General features: G+C 39.5%; 1 long non-coding RNA gene across 1 annotated transcript in view; it reads left to right on the top strand.

The window, feature by feature from the left end:
- Window positions 1-14501: 14501 nt before the first annotated feature.
- LOC132224361 (uncharacterized) overlaps window positions 14502-18072 on the top strand; it is a 1115498-nt gene continuing 1111927 nt past the window's right edge. Inside the window, exon 1 of the long non-coding RNA XR_009450658.1 lies at window positions 14502-14702. This is a non-coding gene — a long non-coding RNA (uncharacterized LOC132224361). The remainder of the gene's footprint in view (window positions 14703-18072) is intronic.

The raw sequence follows: 18072 nt of genomic DNA, 5'->3' as shown, positions 1-18072 counted from the left end.
TGCTCATACTATACTTATGTCTTAGGTGTGCTATAAAAAGTCAAGCAACTCAATAATTGTTAATGAGCAATCATATCAACTCCTGACATTTTTTCTTTAACCAAGAACAATTTATTATAATCTTCCCTGATTCTGTTTATACCAAAGGCAACATTGATTCCTTGCTTTCTTTTGTGTCTTGTAAATATTAATATAGATACAGTGTCTTTCAGGAAAAATGGTTTCTTGTGGTAATGACAAGCCAACATAATTATGTGCAAAAATGGGCACCTAGATATTATGACAAAAGTATAGGCATACATATCAAAATGCTATATAAATTATTAAATGTAAGATTTGATATTGTATTTCCAAGCTTGCTATTTGAGATAAAAATAAGAATTATGCCGAAACCGGTTTGGCTCAGTGGATGGAGTGTCGGCCTGAGGACTGAAAGGTCCCAGGTTCGATTCCGGTCAAGGGCATGTTCCTGGGTTGCGGGCACATCCCCAGTAGGAGATGTGCAGGAGGCGCTGATTGATGTTTCTCTCTCATTGATGTTTCTAACTCTCTTTCTCCCTTCCTCTCTGTAAAAAATCAATAAAATATATTTTTTTAAAAAAGAATTAGCTGATCATACCATTTGTCAAAACTGCAGCTTATTAGGGCTCATACCAAAACTGATTTCATCCTTCCATATTGATAAATTCACAAAGGGTCAATAGAAACAGATTTTGTCAGTATAGGAATGAAAAATTTGTAAGCAGAAGACATAGGCTACTGACAACTTCACTACAAAGAATGGCTTGAAGAACATTTTTTTTTAAAATCAGTGCCCCCAGTACCTCTATTCAGACTCTACCTCTGCCAGGAACCTTTCCTTCAACCTCTTGAAATCCTCCCCACAAGCAATAGCTCAGTTTAAGTTCAATCTCCCCTGGGAAGTGGTCCCTGTATACCATGCCCGTGATTGTGCTCACCCACATAAGTTGGCACTTAACAGTAGCAGAGATACTACAAGGCAAACGTAGTCTTCTCTTTTCAATGCTTCGTGACTTGGCTAAACACTTTTGGTGAAACCTTACATTTCCATTTCTTCATCTTTGAATGAAGAAATGAATGCTTCTGGACTTCCATTTTTTTTCATCTTTGAAATGAAGAATTTGCATCAGAGCTGTGGTGTTCAGTCTGTTTTGATCATGGAAACATTACTAACAAAATCTGTAAAAGTCCAGTATACAAAATGGACCCAAAAAAAGGAGTTTCATAGAGAAAATGTGGCTATGGACAAAGAGAATTCTGGGTACCAAAAAATCCTAGACCTCTTTTTAATGTTGGTTTGAGGCCCTTCTGTGGAACCTTAAAAGCTCCATGAAAGAGTGTGAAAACCCACTGGATGATCTCTAAAGACCCTTTTGAGATTCTGTAGGTCATGTTTGTCTGTGCAGGTAGGAGTTTTGGCCTGATTATAAATGTCTTAAGGACAGTGATTGTATATGACATTGGATTACAAGATTATGTAATTCCTCTGGAAAGAAGGTGCTACATTAAGATATGCAGGACAAGGAGGAGGGTGAACTCTCCTGGAGGCACTTAGTCTTCTGTTTAATAGTGTGAAGAAGTTTTTGTTATTTTTTTTCCTGGAATAGGGATATCGAGGCAACAGTTACCACATTCTGCCCTTGACCTTGAGAATTTGAATTTGTACTTTAGGAGCCTTTCCTAAGTTTTGGCCTTCCTGAATCTCTACTTTTGGTAGTATTGATAGATTGCTTGACTTACTGGGTGAATATAATTCAAGTCTCCTTGGAACCACCTCTAACTGGTATAATTTGAGAGATAGACCCTATCTCCTTTATGAGAAGAAGAGTGCTGTGTGTGTGTGTGCACGTGCGTGCGGGTGCACGCATGTGCACGAGCTCAGACATACACATGTGCATGCATATGTGTGAATTTTGTAAATCCTGTTATGTTTCATCTTTCATATTACAGGATTAAAGTTTAACTAAGTAGGTTTGATAGTAAGAAAAAATTTCCTCAGCCTTGGAGGTATACTATATTGATATTTCAGATCAAGTAACCTTTTTTTAGGATCCCTTTTATAATTACCTCAAAACCATTCCATGCCATAGAATTCATCATCATGTCTCTAAATATAGGTGGATTCATTAATGACTATTATATACCCACTAGAGTCCCAGTGCATGGATTCGTGCACCAGTGGAATCCCTTGGCCTCACCCACGGGGATCAATGCACTTCCGCACAGCCACACCCTGGCCTTACCCACCAGCTCATCGGGCTCCAGCCCACTGTCCGTGCCTCTCCTGTTCATCCTGGTCCCTCTGCACCTGCCGCTGCCACCACTCTGGCACCCAGGGAGAGTGTCCGCAGGAGAGGCTCACACTGCCCCAGCTGCACTCGCCATCCGTGAGCCTGGTGTTTGATGCCCATCTGTTAGCTGAGCGCTGCTCCTGCTGTGGGAGTGCGCTGACCACCAGGGGGCAGCTCCTGCATGAGCTCCAGCCAGTCAACCGGTCACTTAGGCTTTTATATATATAGATGCTATCGGCACACTCTATTTATTCCATGCATACAAATTATAGAAGCTTACTTTCAGAAAGAAGAAACCTTAGAAAAAGCCAGCAAGGAATTATGTCATCTTCATCCTAGGTGCTGGGCTTATAACATTCTAACATTAAATAAACTAGTTGACCTCTTGAGGTCCCTTAAATATTCACAGGTCCATGACTCTGTTTTACTTGCTAGCAAAGGTTGTGACTTTTCCTTCACTGTGAGCTTTAGTAATTAGTTTCATGTAAGTTTAAAACTGGAAGGGATACTCAGGCCCAAACTCTTCATTCATTATATAAACATAGCCCAGAAAAAAGGTATGCTAATTAGTGGAAAGGCTAAGGCTAAACTCAATGCTTTGAATATTTAATTTATTATATTTTCCCCTGACAAAAGCTTCTTGTCTCTCAACTTTTAAATTGAGCCAGGTTGATAGGGGCCTATATAACCCAATAGAGGGGACACTTAAATGGCTATTTGAATGAAAATAAAGGTAGAAATGATGATTCATTTTCATGACAGCTTCAGAAAGAGACTCATAGATACAGAGGACAGACTGACAGCTGTCAGAGGGGAGGAGGGTTGGGGGGCTGGGTAAAAAAGGTGAAAGGATTAAGCAAAAAGAAGAACAAACACCAAAAACCTCATAGACACAGACAACAGTATGGTGATTACCAGAGGGAAAGAGGGGTGGGAGAGGTAGAAGTGGGAAAAGGCAGGATAAATGGTGATGGAAGGAGACTTGACTTGGGGCAGTGAATACACAATACAATATATAGATGATGTATTATAGAATTGTACACCCGAAACCTATGTAATTTTATTAACCAATGTCACCACAACAAATTCAATAAAAATAATAAAAAATAAAAATGAACAAAAGAAATAAAAGGAAATCCTTTTCTGTAAAATAGAGTAGAATTTAATGTTAGCAACATGGAAGGAAAGAACATTATGGGTTACTGACTATGTACTGGACATTGCACTTAAGCACTTTATATGTATTATTGTGGGTAATACACACAGCAAGTATTATCCTATCTAATAATAGACAAACATGGTAATTAACCGTACCTCTGACATGCTTCCCATTGGCTAATCAGGGTGATATGCAAATTAACTGCCAACCAAGATGGCGGCCGTCAGCCAGGCAGCTGAAGCAAACAGAAGGCTTGCTTGCTCCAGTGATGGAGGAAGCCAAGGTTCCCTGCCTGCCTCTGCCGGCCTCTGAGCTGTACTCTAAGAAACAATGTTGCAATTATAGAAGCTAAACAAACCCCAGAAACCTGCTTTCAGCAGCCAAAGTCTCAGAGCTGGAGCTAAGCCTCAGAGCTAAAGCCGGCTATCAGTTCCAGTGACAGCCATAGAAGGTAAACAAATCCCAGAATAAAAAAAAAAGAAAAAAAGGAGAGGTTGAGAGCTTCAGTCACCCGCCAGCCTGAAAACAGCCCTCAGCCCCTCACCCGGGCTGACCAGGCATCCCAGCAGGGATCCCCACCCTGAAGGGGGTGTGACCAGCTGCAAACAGCCATCATCCCCTCATCCAGGCTGGCCAGGCACCCCAGTGGGGACCCCCAACCTGATCCGGGACACCCTTCAGGGCAAACCAGCTGGCCCCCACCCATGCACCAGGCCTCTATTCTATATAGTAAAAGGGTAATATGCAAACTGACCCTAACAGCAGAAGGACTGGGAATGACTGGTCACTATGACACACACTGACCACCACGGGGCAGACGCTCAATGCAGGGGCTTCCCTCTGGTGGTCAGTGCACTCTCACAGTGGGGAGCTCTGCTCAACCACAAGCCAGGCTGACTGCTGCCAGTACAGCAGTGGTGGTGGGAGCCTCTCCTGCCTCCTCAGCAGTGCTAAGGATGTCCGACTGCAGTTTAGGCCTGCTCCCCGCTGGCAAGTGGGCATCCCCCAAGGGCTGCCTGGCTGCCAAAGGGATGTCTGATTGCCATCTTAGGCCCAATCCCCTGGGGAGTGGGCCTAAGCCAGCAGGTGGTCATCCCCCGAGGGGCCCCAGACTGTGAGAGGGCACAGGCTGGGCTGAGGGGTCCCCCTCCCCCCTGAGTGAACAAATTTTTCTGCACTGGGCCTCTAGTCTCTCTATATAAAAGCCTAATATGCAAATTTCCCTGTGGGAGTTCAACCAGGAGACCGATTGCTTGCTATGATGTGTGCTGAGCACCAGGGAGTGTCGTGGAATGAAGGAAGGTCCCGGCCGGCAGCTGGGGAAGGGAGGCCCTGGCCGGCAGACAGAAGGCCCCAGCCCTGATCGCTGGCCAGGCCTAGGGACCCTACCTGTGCACGAATTTCATGCACTGGGCCTCTAGTTTCTTATAAATGAGAACGCCAAGCCTTAGAAAAGGAAAGTGACTTGCCCAAGGTAGCAAATGAGAGGGAGAGCTGGGAATTAACCAGTATCTGTCTGGTTCCATACCCACATTTTTGTCACTCTAGCATTCTGAATCCTGGAGCCTCCTTAGGAGAAGAAAACCATTACTCTTCTTGAAATTGTAATTCATCCATTAGCTGAGCTTCTCTTTGATTATGGAATGTGGATACCTTTGGTTTCTTATGAGGCCCATAGAAAAGACAAGTCTTCTGGGGTGAATTTGTGAATTCATCCTAGCTTTTCTCTCATTTTGTTCATCTCTCCTGGAGAAATCTGCTTTTATCCCTCCTCATGCAGGATATTTTATCAGGTGAAAAAGCATTGCTTTGGATACTCTACCCCACCACCTGATATAATAGTTCTGGTATATTTTGTAATTGAAGTTTTGGTTTATTATCCTTTCTCCTCAACCAATTCTAATTATTTTTTTGAGGGAAAGTGAAGTGAGAGAGAGAAGTCATATGTAATATGAAGAAAAATAACTAGCATGGAATATCAACTGTGTGCCAAGTGTGTGTTGGTCATTGTACCTATTTAGGTTAATTCTCACAATATTGTTTCAGTTAAAATCCACATTTAAGAGAAGGGGAAAAAGGATTGGGAAGGCAAGGTAAAATAATCTGATATGGCATGGCTATTAAGGATAGAATTGGGATTTGAATCTGGATCTTTTTAATTTACTATAAAATCCACAATCTATTCCACTATAATAATCTTAATTTAAAACACAGTTACCACTTTCTATAAGAGTATAGATAAGCAGAAAAATCTCAGTCTTAATAAATTATCTCAAATCCTGGCTACCCCTCTCTGAAGGTTCCCCTGTAGTAGAATGAACAGAAACTACCAAGTTTTCCAGAAAGAAAAAGGGCAGGGCAGAAAGCACAGCTCCTTGAGACATAGAATTGAAGGATTATTTCCCATTTCCACTTGTCTCTGCCTTGGATGAAAGCTCTGAGGATACCTCTGTTGTCTCTGGTCAAATCAGGGGCAAACATCTGGGAATAGCTTCTTGGCTATATAAGTCAGACAGTGTTTTTATTGCCATTTTAACGGCGATCATTTCTTCCAATCTCCTGTTTTCAATTCCAGCACCTGCTAATTGGCTAATTTTATTTTCAGTTTCCTGAAGCTTGTGTACTCTTAATTATGTTAATAGGGGTCAACTATTTGAAATATTAACATTTAAAACATTTACTGACCACCAACAAAGTTAAAAAAATAATTTATTGAGGTAAAATTCACATAACACAAAATACCCTTTTTGACAGCATGGATGGACCTGGAGACTATTATGCTAAGTGAAATAAATCAGTTAGAGAAAGACAAATATCTCATGATCTCACTTATATGTGCAAATATAATGAACAAAATGAACTGACCAACAAAATAGGTACAGAGGCATGAATGCATGCAACAGACTCATAGATCTCAGAGGGGAGAGTGTGGAGAGATGGAAAGAGAACATATATGCATATATGCATAGCCATTGGACACACACAATAGTGTGGGGAAGGCCTGGGGTGGGGCGAGGGCTGGGTGAAGGGCGGCAAAGATTAGGAATGCGGGATATCTGTAATACTGTCAACAATAAAAATTAACCATTTTAAAGTGAACAATTCAGTGGCATTTAACACATTCACAATGTTGGGTAACTATCACCTCTAAACATTTCCATCACTACTTGACCCATGAAGTAATTTCTTATCATTTGTACCCCCAACTCCACCCCATCACCTAGCAACCACCAATTTGCATTCTGTCTCTGTGGATTTATCTATTCTGGATATTTCATGTGAATGGAATCTACAATATGTGACCTTTTGTTTCTGGCTTCTTTCACTTAGCATAGTGTTGTTTTTTTTTATTTAATACACATCATGGCATTTATCAGTATGTCATTGCTTTTTATGACCAAGTAATAATCCATTGTATGTATATACCACAATTTCTTTATCCTTAAATCTGCTGATGGATATTTGGGATTTTTCTACCTTTCATTTATTGTAAATAGCATTGCTATTAATATGTATGCACATATATTTGCTTGAGAACCTGTTTTCAATTATTTCAGGTATATACCTAAGAGTGGAATGCAGGTTCATATTGCAACTCTTTGATTAACTTTGCATTGGAATGCAGGTTCATATGCTATGTTTAACATTTTGAGAAACCACCGAACTGCTTTTCCAAAATGGCTGAAACATTCTACATACTTATCAGCAATGTACAAAAATTCCAATTTTTCCACATCTTTGCCAACACTTATTGTCCTTTTTTTCTGAGATGTCCTAGTATCTGTGAAGTGCCTCACTGTAGTTTTGATTTTCATTTCCCCGGTGACTAATGAGGTTAAGCATCTTTATTTGGCTTGTTGGCCATTTGTATATCTTCATTTGGAGAAAAGTAAAGTCAAGACCTCTGCTTATTTTTAACTGGATTTTTTATTTCTTGTTTTTGAGTTGCAAAAGTTCTTTACATATGCTGGATACCAAGTCCTTATTAAATATATAACTTGTAAAAACTGTCTCTGATTTTGTAGGTCATTCTTTCAATTTCTTGATAATGCCCTTTGATGTACATACCAGTAAGTCTTTAATTTTGATGAAGCAAAATTTATCTATGTTTTCTTTTGTTGCTTATACTTTTTATGTCATATGTAAAAATCCATTGTGAAAGCCAAAGTCATGAAGATTTACTCATATTATTTCTTGTAAGGATTTTTGCGGTTTGATCTCTTTAAACATTTAACAGTATACACCAGAGAAACCATAAGGTCCTGAATTTTTCTTTGTTGAGAGGTGTTTTGTTTGTTTTTACTAATTTAATCTCTTTACTAAATGTTCAGAATCTCTATCTTTTCTTCTGTCAGTGTTGGTAATTTTAAGAGTCTAGGAAATTGTCCATTTTATCTAGGTCATTTAATTTGTTGTCATATAATTGTTTACAATATTCTCTTATAATCCTTGTTATTTCTGTATTTGAGATTTTTTTAAGTGGAAGCTTACAATTCTAAATTTTCCTTTAAAAAATGGATTGCCCATGCCAGTTTGGCTCAGTGAATAGAGCATTGGCCTGTAGACTGAAGGGTCCTGGGTTTGATTCCAGACCAGGGTATGTACCTTACTTGAAAGCTCCTCCCCAGTCCAGGCCCTGGTCAGAGCACATGCAGAATATATTTCTCCCTGTCTTTTCCTCTCTCTTCCACTCTCTCTAAAAAGCAATGGAAAATATCCTTGAGTGTGAATTAAATTTTTTTTTTAAAAAAATGGATTCTCTTAACTTTATTTCTTTTTCCTGTGAATGGGCCACACTTTCCTGTACACTTTGTGATTTTTTTTTGAAAACTAGATAATGAGTATTATGTTAATGTAACTCTGAAAATTATATTGTTTCCCTTCTTCAGGATTTGCTGTTTTTGATTACAGAAAGCTGTAGTTGCCTATTTGTGCAATGACTTTTCCAAACTATGTTTTGCAAAGGTGGTATTTCTTAGTCCTTGCCATGTGTGGTCAGTGAAGTCTCTGTTCTTTTAGTTTGTGGTATTTAGCTAGTGTTTTGAGAGAGATTTACTTTAACTCCAGAACACACACACACACACACACACACACACACACACACACACACCAACATAAAAATCTCAAAAGCCTACCTTTCATAGTCTTTGCAGATGGGTTCTCTGCTGGGACACTTCTTCAACACTTAGCCAACCCTGGTTTAGCCTTCACTTCCTGCTTACACTGAGCTCAGAAATCAGTCAGAGGTGAAAGCTTAGGACTTTTCAGAACATCTGTCTTTCCCTGGGAATGTGCATGGCTTTCTAATTTCTCCAGTGTATACTGGTACTTTTGAATGTCCTACTTTCCCTCGCAGAAACCTCTCCCCAGATATTCCTTCAGACTTTAGACAGCCCATTATTTGTCTCAACCATAATCTTTTGCTCCAGGTGAGTGCAGGTTTTTCATTTACCTTACAATGTTTTTGAGCAAGAACAACTGTTTTTTCTGTCCTGAGTTTTTCTGAGTTAGATGAAACAGAGACAAGTGCCTTGTACTAGTACTTCAGTGAGTCCCAGGCAAATTAGAACAAATAAACATAATGGCTTTCTGAGAAGGTCTGCTCTATTCCATGTAGAATCAGGGATCAGGCTCTCACACAATGAATGGAGGTTACTGTCTTTAAGACCACTATTGAGCTTGGGGGTGTGTGCAAGGGCAGGAAAAATACCACAAAACTTTTCTATTATATGGAAGCTGATTTTCTTTCTGATTCATCATTTGCTTGGTTTCTGTAAGTCTTTGTTCTCCAGAGTTCTGACAAAGTTGATATGACAGTTTCTGATGTTTTACAATGTGTCTGAGGAGGAATGGGAGTTTGGAACTACCTACACTGAAATTTTGCTGATGTCACTCTCACTAACGAAGTTTTAACTGGGCCATTCAATCCAGGGCTTATTCTGGAAGGCTTGGTTCCAGAAGGCTATAACTTCTGCCCACAACAGATACTTCTCTACAGAGACCCTTAACAGGAGCCGTAGTCTCCATATGTCTTCCCCACATTGGACTTCTTGTTTGGACTTAAGCCTAGAGTGTACCCACAGACATTTGAATGCTTATGGTTGGTGGGAAAAGATTCTGACAACTATTAAAGCAATGGGAAGGAAGTCAAACAACATTTATTTTTCTTTAAATTTTTTTTGGTTGATTTCAGAGAGAGAGACATCAATGATGAGAGAGACTCATTGATTGGCTGCCTCCTGCACACGCCCCACTGGGGATCGTGCCCACAACCTGGGCATGTGCCCTTGACTGGAATCAAACCCAGGACCCTTTAGTCCACAGGCCAATGCTCTATCCACTGAGCAAAACCAGCGCCGTGGTCGGCAAACTGCAGCTCGCGAGCCACATACTGCTCTTTGGCCCCTTGAGTGTGGCTCTTCCTAAGCCTTAGGAGTACCCTAATTCAGTTAATAACAATGTACCTACCTATATAGTTTAAGTTTAAAAAATTTGGCTCTCAAAAATTTCAATCGTTGTACTGTTGATATTTGGCTCTATTGACTAATGAGTTTGCCGACCACTGAGCTAGGGCCAACATTTCAAAGTCTAGTGAGCAGATTCCAGCCTTCCTTCAAAATATGTTCCCAGAAATGGCTTTCACTGATGGATTTTGTCTCTCCTTGGGTTGTTCTTTCTCATCCTTTGTCCATCAATTGTAATTACTCTTAGTTCACTAGGCTTACATATTTCTTTGCTAAGCACAGCTCTGAAATATCATTACTAGTATATGCCCACCATGCTAGGTAATTCCTCTTGTTTCTAGGTTTGCCTGATTGATCCTCTCCTTCTCATTTTTTATTATACTTAATACATTTTCCAGTTCACCTATATTTCCTAGTCTGGACTCCTAACACTAAAGACCCAGATTCACTCAAAGGCTACTCCTGCTGCTTTTCTAATACCCTTTCCCACCACTGCCACCAAAAGATAAAAAAATAAAAAAAATAGTTAACCAAATTTGCTCTGTCTGGCTTGCACTAGCTACTTCCTCTGGAATCTATTTTACCTATTGGGAAATTCATGCCCATTTTCTTTTACCATCTTGACCTTATATTTTTCTCCCTAAATCTTTCCTACAGTATTGCGCTCCCTTACAGATACTCTTTTTAGCCAGTGCATTAGCTCATAGAACTAAGCCATACAATTTCCTCTTCATCTCAGTTTTTTTTCCTCTGCTGAGTCCACTATTCTTACTCTTTTCCAAAATTTCTGAACCGTATCTTACAAAGATTGGTGGCTTTAGTGTCTTTGGCATGTTTTAGGAATTGTAAGCTATGGACCTGTCACACAAAATGTCAAAACTGCAGTTGCGGTCAGTGAAATAGAAACTAAATGCTGAGTGTACAGGCGAGAAATCACACTAATTGTTTCATAATCTAATTGGACCAACATTCTACTGCAAGAATGCATTGTGGGTAGTTTTCTTCTACATTGGGGGGTATATGTTTGCACTAGATTTTTGTTGGATATTCACTGCTAATATAAGAATGAGGATAGTTTATGACCCCTTTGAAGCATACAAAATATATAATTAAAATAAAAATTCCCCCCTTCCTCCAAGAGTTGAAAGACTTGGCAAAACCAGGCACATGTATTTTTACATTAAAAAAAGTATCAAATGCAAAATCATCACCTTCTTCCACCAAAAGGTGACCAAGACTGTAAAAGATGAGGTCAGAATGACGTAGAGTGAAACCACAACAAGATATGGAGCTCTTGCAAAAGGAGTATTTCTGGATAACAAAGTTTTATGGAATTCAAATTTTCCTCTGCATTTCCATGAATTTAATTTTAACTTTTGTTGAATTTATTGGGGTGACATTAGTTAATAAAAGTATATAGATTTCAGGTATACAATTCTAGAATACATCATCTGTATATTACATCGTGTGTTCACCACTCCAAGTCAAGTCTCTTTTCATCACCATTTATCACCCCTTTATACTTTTCTACTCCTCCACCCCTCTTACCCTCTGGTACTCACTATACTGTTCTCTGTGTCTATGAGTTTTCCTTTTTCTTTGCTTAATTCCTTAACCTTTTTTTCACCCATCCCCTTAATCCCCTCCCTTCTTACAGCTGTCAGTTTGTTCTCTATCTATGAGTCTGTTTCTATTTTGTTTGTTAGTTTATTTTGTTCATTAGGTTCCACATATAAGTGAGATCATATGGTACTTGTTTTTCTCTGACTGGTTTATTTCACTTAGCATAATATCCTCCAGGTCCATCCATACTGTCGCAAAAGATGAAATTTTCCTCTTTTTACGGCTGAGTAGTATTCCATTGTATAAATGTATCACAGCTTTTTTATCCACTCATCTACTGATGGGCACTTGAGCTGCGCCTAAATCTTGGCTATTATAAAAAATGCTTCATGAATTTTAATTTAAGCATTTGGCTATAAAGTTTTTCAACCTGTATTGCACACTTCCTTGGCTCTTTATGCAAAATATATAGAATATAATTTTATCTTTTCTTGTTGACTCAGGGTCCATGCTATGATTTCCATGCTTTTCAATTTCTTAGTGTGCTGTATCCAGCAGTGCCCTCAGGGCCTATTACAGGTGATAAGACTGTTTGCTCCAGCACTAAATGTTCCCAGAGTGCAAAGAGTTATTTTGTCAGCTTTTTCCTAGTGTATTCCCCCGCCTCCTTGCTATAAGTGCTTATCTTTTTTTTTTTTAACACCCACTGTCTAGTATATGACATGATGTTCCCAATCTTTGGTAAGATTGGAAATAAAATATCCAAACTTGCTTAGAATTATATGTAAAATACAAGTGTGTAGATTCTGAATCAAGCCCTATTGCTCACTTTGAGGTATGTACATTCATTAAAATGCATGGATGTGGTGCTCCATGCACTCATTGCTTGTTTCTGATTCTTGACAATGTTACAGGTGAAGGGTCACTTTTGTGTGTGTGTCAATGAACTTTATCAAAATACAGTTGAGCCCTATTATCCTTCTTTTTCTCATTAAACTATTTTAGATGTATCTTGAGTGAAATACAACTGACAGACATTCACACACAGTACTTATGTCAGTTGCTTTATAACAGTGAAATTATTCCTGTTCCTGAAATTTCATAATGCTAAACGAATATGTATTAATTAACATAAAATCCAATTATCAATTTTAGAAATGGATTTTTAAGAAAAAGTAGTTTAAGTTATCAATATATGAATAAATTGTAATGAAAATTCAGGCATTAATTTCAACACCCTTTTTTTCTCTTAGGTATTAATTTAAACACCATATAATTACTGTTTTGCTTAGCTTCTTTGGTTTTAATAAGAGTGACTCACTTGTGTTACTTTATTTAAGGTTTTCTTTCAGGATGCACATACACAGAAACCTAGGAAAAGCCACCTCCCTTTCCTGACAGTAGGTATGCTGGTCCTTCCCTCTCTCTTCCACTTGTTATGCCATTCTTCCTTTATTTTGAGGGGTTACTCTATATCCAGCCTTTGAAATTTCACATCATAGCTCCTGTGCCTTTCCACAGGTTCAGAACAATTTTTTTCGATATTATTTTGTATTGGTTTCAGGTGTAAAGCATAGTGAGTAGACAATCATATGCTTTACAAAGTGTTCCCCCTAGTATTTCCAGTACACAACTGGCACCATACAATATTATCACAATATTATTTATTTATTCCCTATGCTCTATATCCCCATGACTATTCTATAACTACGATTATGTACTTATTAATCCCTTCACCTCTTTCATCCAGTCTCACAGCCACTCTCCCCTCTGGCAATCACCAGTCTAGTGTCTGTATCTATGAAACCATTTCAATGTTGTTTGTTTGTATTTTTCTTTATATTCTACTAGAGGCCCAGTGCACAAAATTCGTGCATGGGGAGGGGGGCTGTGTCCCTCAAACTAGCCTGCACCCTCTCCAATCTGGGACCCCTCGAGGGATGTCCAACTGCCTGCCCGATCCCACCAGATATCCCTCTCATAATCCAGGACTGCTGGCTCCCAACTGCTCGCCTGCTTGCCTGCCTGATTGTCCCTAACCACTTCTGCCTGCCAGCCTGATCACCCCCTAACCACTTCCCTGCCAGCTTGATCGATGCCTAACTGCTCCCTTGCTGGCCTGATTGCCCCTAACAGCCATCCCCTGCTGGCCTGTCACCCCTGACTGCCCTCCCTTGCCAGCCTGGTCCCCCCCCAACTGTCCTCCCCTGCAGGCCTGGTTGCCCCCAACTGCCCTCCCCTGCAGGCCTGGTCCCCACCAACTACCCTCCCCTGCAAGCCTGGTCTCTTCCAACTGCCCTCCCCTGCAAGCCTGGTCACCTGTAACTGCCCTCCCCTGCAGGTCTGATTGCCCCCAACTGACCTCTCTTGCAGGCCTGGTCCCTCCCAACTGCCCTTGCCTGTAAGCCTGGTTGCCCCTAACTGCCTTCCCCTGCCGGCCCAGTCACCTCTAACTGTCCTCCCCTGCTAGCCTGATGGCCCACAACTGCCCTCTCTTGCCGGCCATCTTGTGGTGGCCATCTTGTGTGTTGGAGTGATGGTCAATTTGCATATTACCTCTTTATTATATAGGATGTATATATATAAAATTATATGATATTTGTATTTCTCTGACTGACTTATTTCACTGAGCATAAGAGCTAGGTCCTTCCATACTGGCACAAATGGTAAGATTTCATTTTTTTCATCATCTAAAAAATTTATTATCTTACTATAGGCCTGATGCACAAAATTTATGCAAGAGGCTCAGTCCCCACCGCTGCATCTGCCACCTCTGCCTCTGCCACTGCCCGCCATGGAAGCTGGGGGCCTCTGCATCCTCTGCCTCCTGTTCCTCAGCCTTGGTCCCTGCCTGCCTCAATGGCCAGGGCCTCTGCCACCTCTGCCTCCTTTGCCTTCTCTGCATCGGCTCCACCCCTGTGGCTTCATTCTGAAGGTCATCTGGTCGAATTAGCATATTATGCTTTTATTATTATAGACCAAACTCTAAGATCCCCTGCTGGGGTCCAACCCCAGCAGGTCCAGGGGTCCCCAAAGGTGTGGACGGAGTCGGCAAAGAAGGAATGACACTGAGACAGCGTTCAGTTGATCAGCAGCTTAGCCAGGATCTCTAGCCAAGTTCTGGTCAGGATCTCCAGCGAAGTTCTGGTTAGGATCTCCAGCCAGGTTCTGTGTCCATGTTCTCTTGCTAGGTTCTCCAGCCAGGTTCTCCAGGTTCTCCAGCCAGGTTCTATCACCAGGTTCTAGTCAGGTTCTGAGGCCAGGTTCTCTTGCTAGGTTCTGTCTCTAGGTTCTGAGGCCAGTTTCTGTCCAGGATCTTTTGCCATGTTCTCTCCAGCGAAGTTCTTCTGTCTCTAGGTTCTGTGTCTAGGTTCTGTGTTCTGTTGTCTTGTTACATCTGTATTTATACCAGTTGATTCCAATCCTATCAATCTCTATTCCAAAGGTTAGGGCATTTCTTATCTCCATTCCAGGGAGTAAAGATTATGTAGCTTAAGCATGATTGTTCGTAGTTAAAGTGATTAATTACCCGCCTGGCACTTTGTTAAGGGGTTTAATTCTCTCCCTAACTTCAGGGGAAAATCCCTACCTGGGGAAACAATCTTTCTCAGAGAGGTGACCTTGGTTAAAACACATAGTGCCAAGAAGGTAAGCAAACATATTAAGAACAGTATGCCATATATGCCAGGTCCCTTGAAACAGCAAGGATGGACCGGCTCCCAGCAATCCCCTACCCCTATAAAACCTTTCCTCATAGTGTGTCTTTTGTCCAGTCTGAGGAAGAGCCTTGTGTTATAAGGCTGCCCATAGCAAGAGCTCAAGGCCTACTTGCATGTTCCATAAAGACCCACTCTGGGAACACAGTAGCGTGGGGGCTACAGGGGTTAGCATTGCAGGAGCTGAGGAGCAGACAAACCATTCACTCCATAGGCAGAGGCCTTGAGTAGTTCTTCCTGGTGAAATTTATGACATTAATTAATCCATAATCATAAAAGTCTGAGATTTTTCTTCTGCAATTGGCAATCTATAAAACCAAAGCTCCTGGATGTGACCTGTAGGTGGTTTATTTCAATTGAAAGTTGTATTGATTTTAACATGTACCTGTATAAAATATATCACAATGCATAATATAAATATTTAATGAGCATTCAACATACATTGAAACTATCAAATATTTATGAATAAGTGTTCATATACTACCAGAAAAATAGAATACATTTTCCAAGAGAGGTGATATTCCTTTTTGGGTGGACTATGTTTATCTCAATATTGCATGCTTATAATCTGATTTTAAAATAACAAATGTTTGAACTTAATTTTAACAGAACACTTTTTTCCAGATAAGAAATGATGAACTCTTATAGAATGTGTTATTTTCTGACAATGCCAACAATTTGGTTCTGTGCTAACAAGTAAAATTATTTTCTGGAAGAAGAAATATAACCTCTACCAGTAATGCAATGTGTTTTTTATTCTTTCCACAAAATAGCTCTAAAAGAAAACCTGCATCCAATTGCCCAAGTTATAAGACGGTCAAATAATACTCCATTGTATATATGTACCACATCTTTATCTAATAGTCTATTGATGGGTAATTGGGTTGCTTTGATATCTTGGCTATTGTAAATAATTCTGCAATGAACATAGGGGTGAATGTATTCTTTCAAATTAGTGTTTTAGTTTTTTTGGATAAATACCCAGAAGTGGAATAGCTGGGTCATAAGGCAGTTCCATTCTTAGTTTTTTAAGGAAAGTCCATACTGTTTTCCATTGTGGTTGCATCAATCTGCATTCCCACCAACAGTGCATGAGGACCCCCCTTTCTCCACATCCTCAACAACACTTGCTGTTTGTTGATTTGTTGATGATAGCCATTTTGACAGGTGTGAAGTGATATCTCATTGTAGTTTTAATTTGCATTTCTCTGATGATTTCTGACGTTGAACATCTTTTTATATCCCTATTGGCCATCTCCATGTCTTCTTTAGTGAAGTGTCTATTCAGGTTCTATTCCCAGTTTTAAAATTGGGTTGTTTGTCTTCTTAGTGTTTAGTTATCTAAATGATTTTTATATTTTGGATATTAACCCCTTATGGGATGTATCATTGGCAAATGTCTTCTCCTGTTCAGTAGGTTGTCTTTTTGTTTTGTTGATTTTTTTTGGCTATATAAGAGCTTTTTAGTTTCATGTAGTCCCATCTGTTTAATTTTTCTTTTGTTTCCCTTGCTTGAGGAGATATATTAAAAACAATATTGCTAAGAGAAATGTCTAAGATTTTTCTACCCATGTTTTCTTCTAGGCATTTTGTGATTTTGATCCATTTTGAGTTTATTATTGTATGTTGTATAAGAAGGTTGGTTAGTGTCATTTTTTGCATGTATCTAATTTTCCCAGCACCATTTATTGAAAAGACTGTCTTTACCCCATTGTATGTTATCGCCTCCTTTGTCAAATATTCATTGATCATATAGATGTGGGTTTATTTTTGGCTCTCTGTTCTGTTGGATCATTCTATATATCTGTTTTCATGCCAGTACCATGCGATTTTCTTTACTATGTCCTTGTAGTATAATTTGATATCAGGTTATTCCTCCAACTTTGTTTTTCTTTCTCAAGATTACTGTGGCTATTTGGGGTATTTGTGATTCCATATAAATTTTTGGATTATTTGTTCTAGTTCTGTGAAATGCACCATTGGTATTTTGTTAGGATTTGTATTATGATTGGTATTTTGATTGGTATTATTGTCATTTTAACAATGTTAATTCTTCCTATCCATGAGCTGGGTATATGCTTTCATTTATTTATATCTTCTTCAGTTTCTTATAATTTTTTTTAGTACAGATCTTTAACCTCCTTGGTGAAATTTATCCCTAGGTATTTTATTTTATTTTTAAATGCAATTGGAAATGGGATTATTTTCTTAGTTTCCCTTTTTGATAGTCTCTTATTAGTGTATAAGAATACAGCCTATTTCTGGATATTTATTTTGTATCCTGCTACTTTACTAAATTCATTTATCAGTTCTAGTAGTTTTTTGTGGTGGAATCTTTATGGCTCCTTATTAGTATACACAGTATCATGTAATCTGTAAATAATGACAGTTTTACTTCTTCCTTTCCAGTCTTAATGCGTTTTATTTCTTCTTCTTCTGTATAATTGCTGTGGTTAGGACTCCCAGCACTATGTTGAATAGAGTGATGAAAGCAGACATACCTGTCTTATTCCTGAATGAGGTGAAGGGTCACTTTTTATGGTAACATTCAAGTTCCTGTCAGAAGGTAGTTGACAGAGCTTCATGTTGTATTCCACTGTTAAAAATTATACCCCTATTATTTCACCTGTTTCAGAGAAATATATTAAAACCATAGCTCATCACCATAATTAAAGCATGTCAGTGGGTTGTACCTCTTTCCTGAAACCTTAGTTTCTGATCTCATGAGCACCTTATACCTAATTCTCAGAACTAAAGGCTTTCACCTAAAAGTCCTGCAGATGGAGGAGATAAGGTAGACAGCAAGGATCAGGGTGGAGTCCCTTTTATTTTTATTTTTGCATGTTCTTAAATAACTT

This window comes from Myotis daubentonii, chromosome X, assembly GCF_963259705.1.
Source record: "Myotis daubentonii chromosome X, mMyoDau2.1, whole genome shotgun sequence".
Lineage (NCBI taxonomy): Eukaryota > Metazoa > Chordata > Mammalia > Chiroptera > Vespertilionidae > Myotis > Myotis daubentonii.
This window is presented reverse-complemented; position numbering and strand designations above follow the sequence as displayed.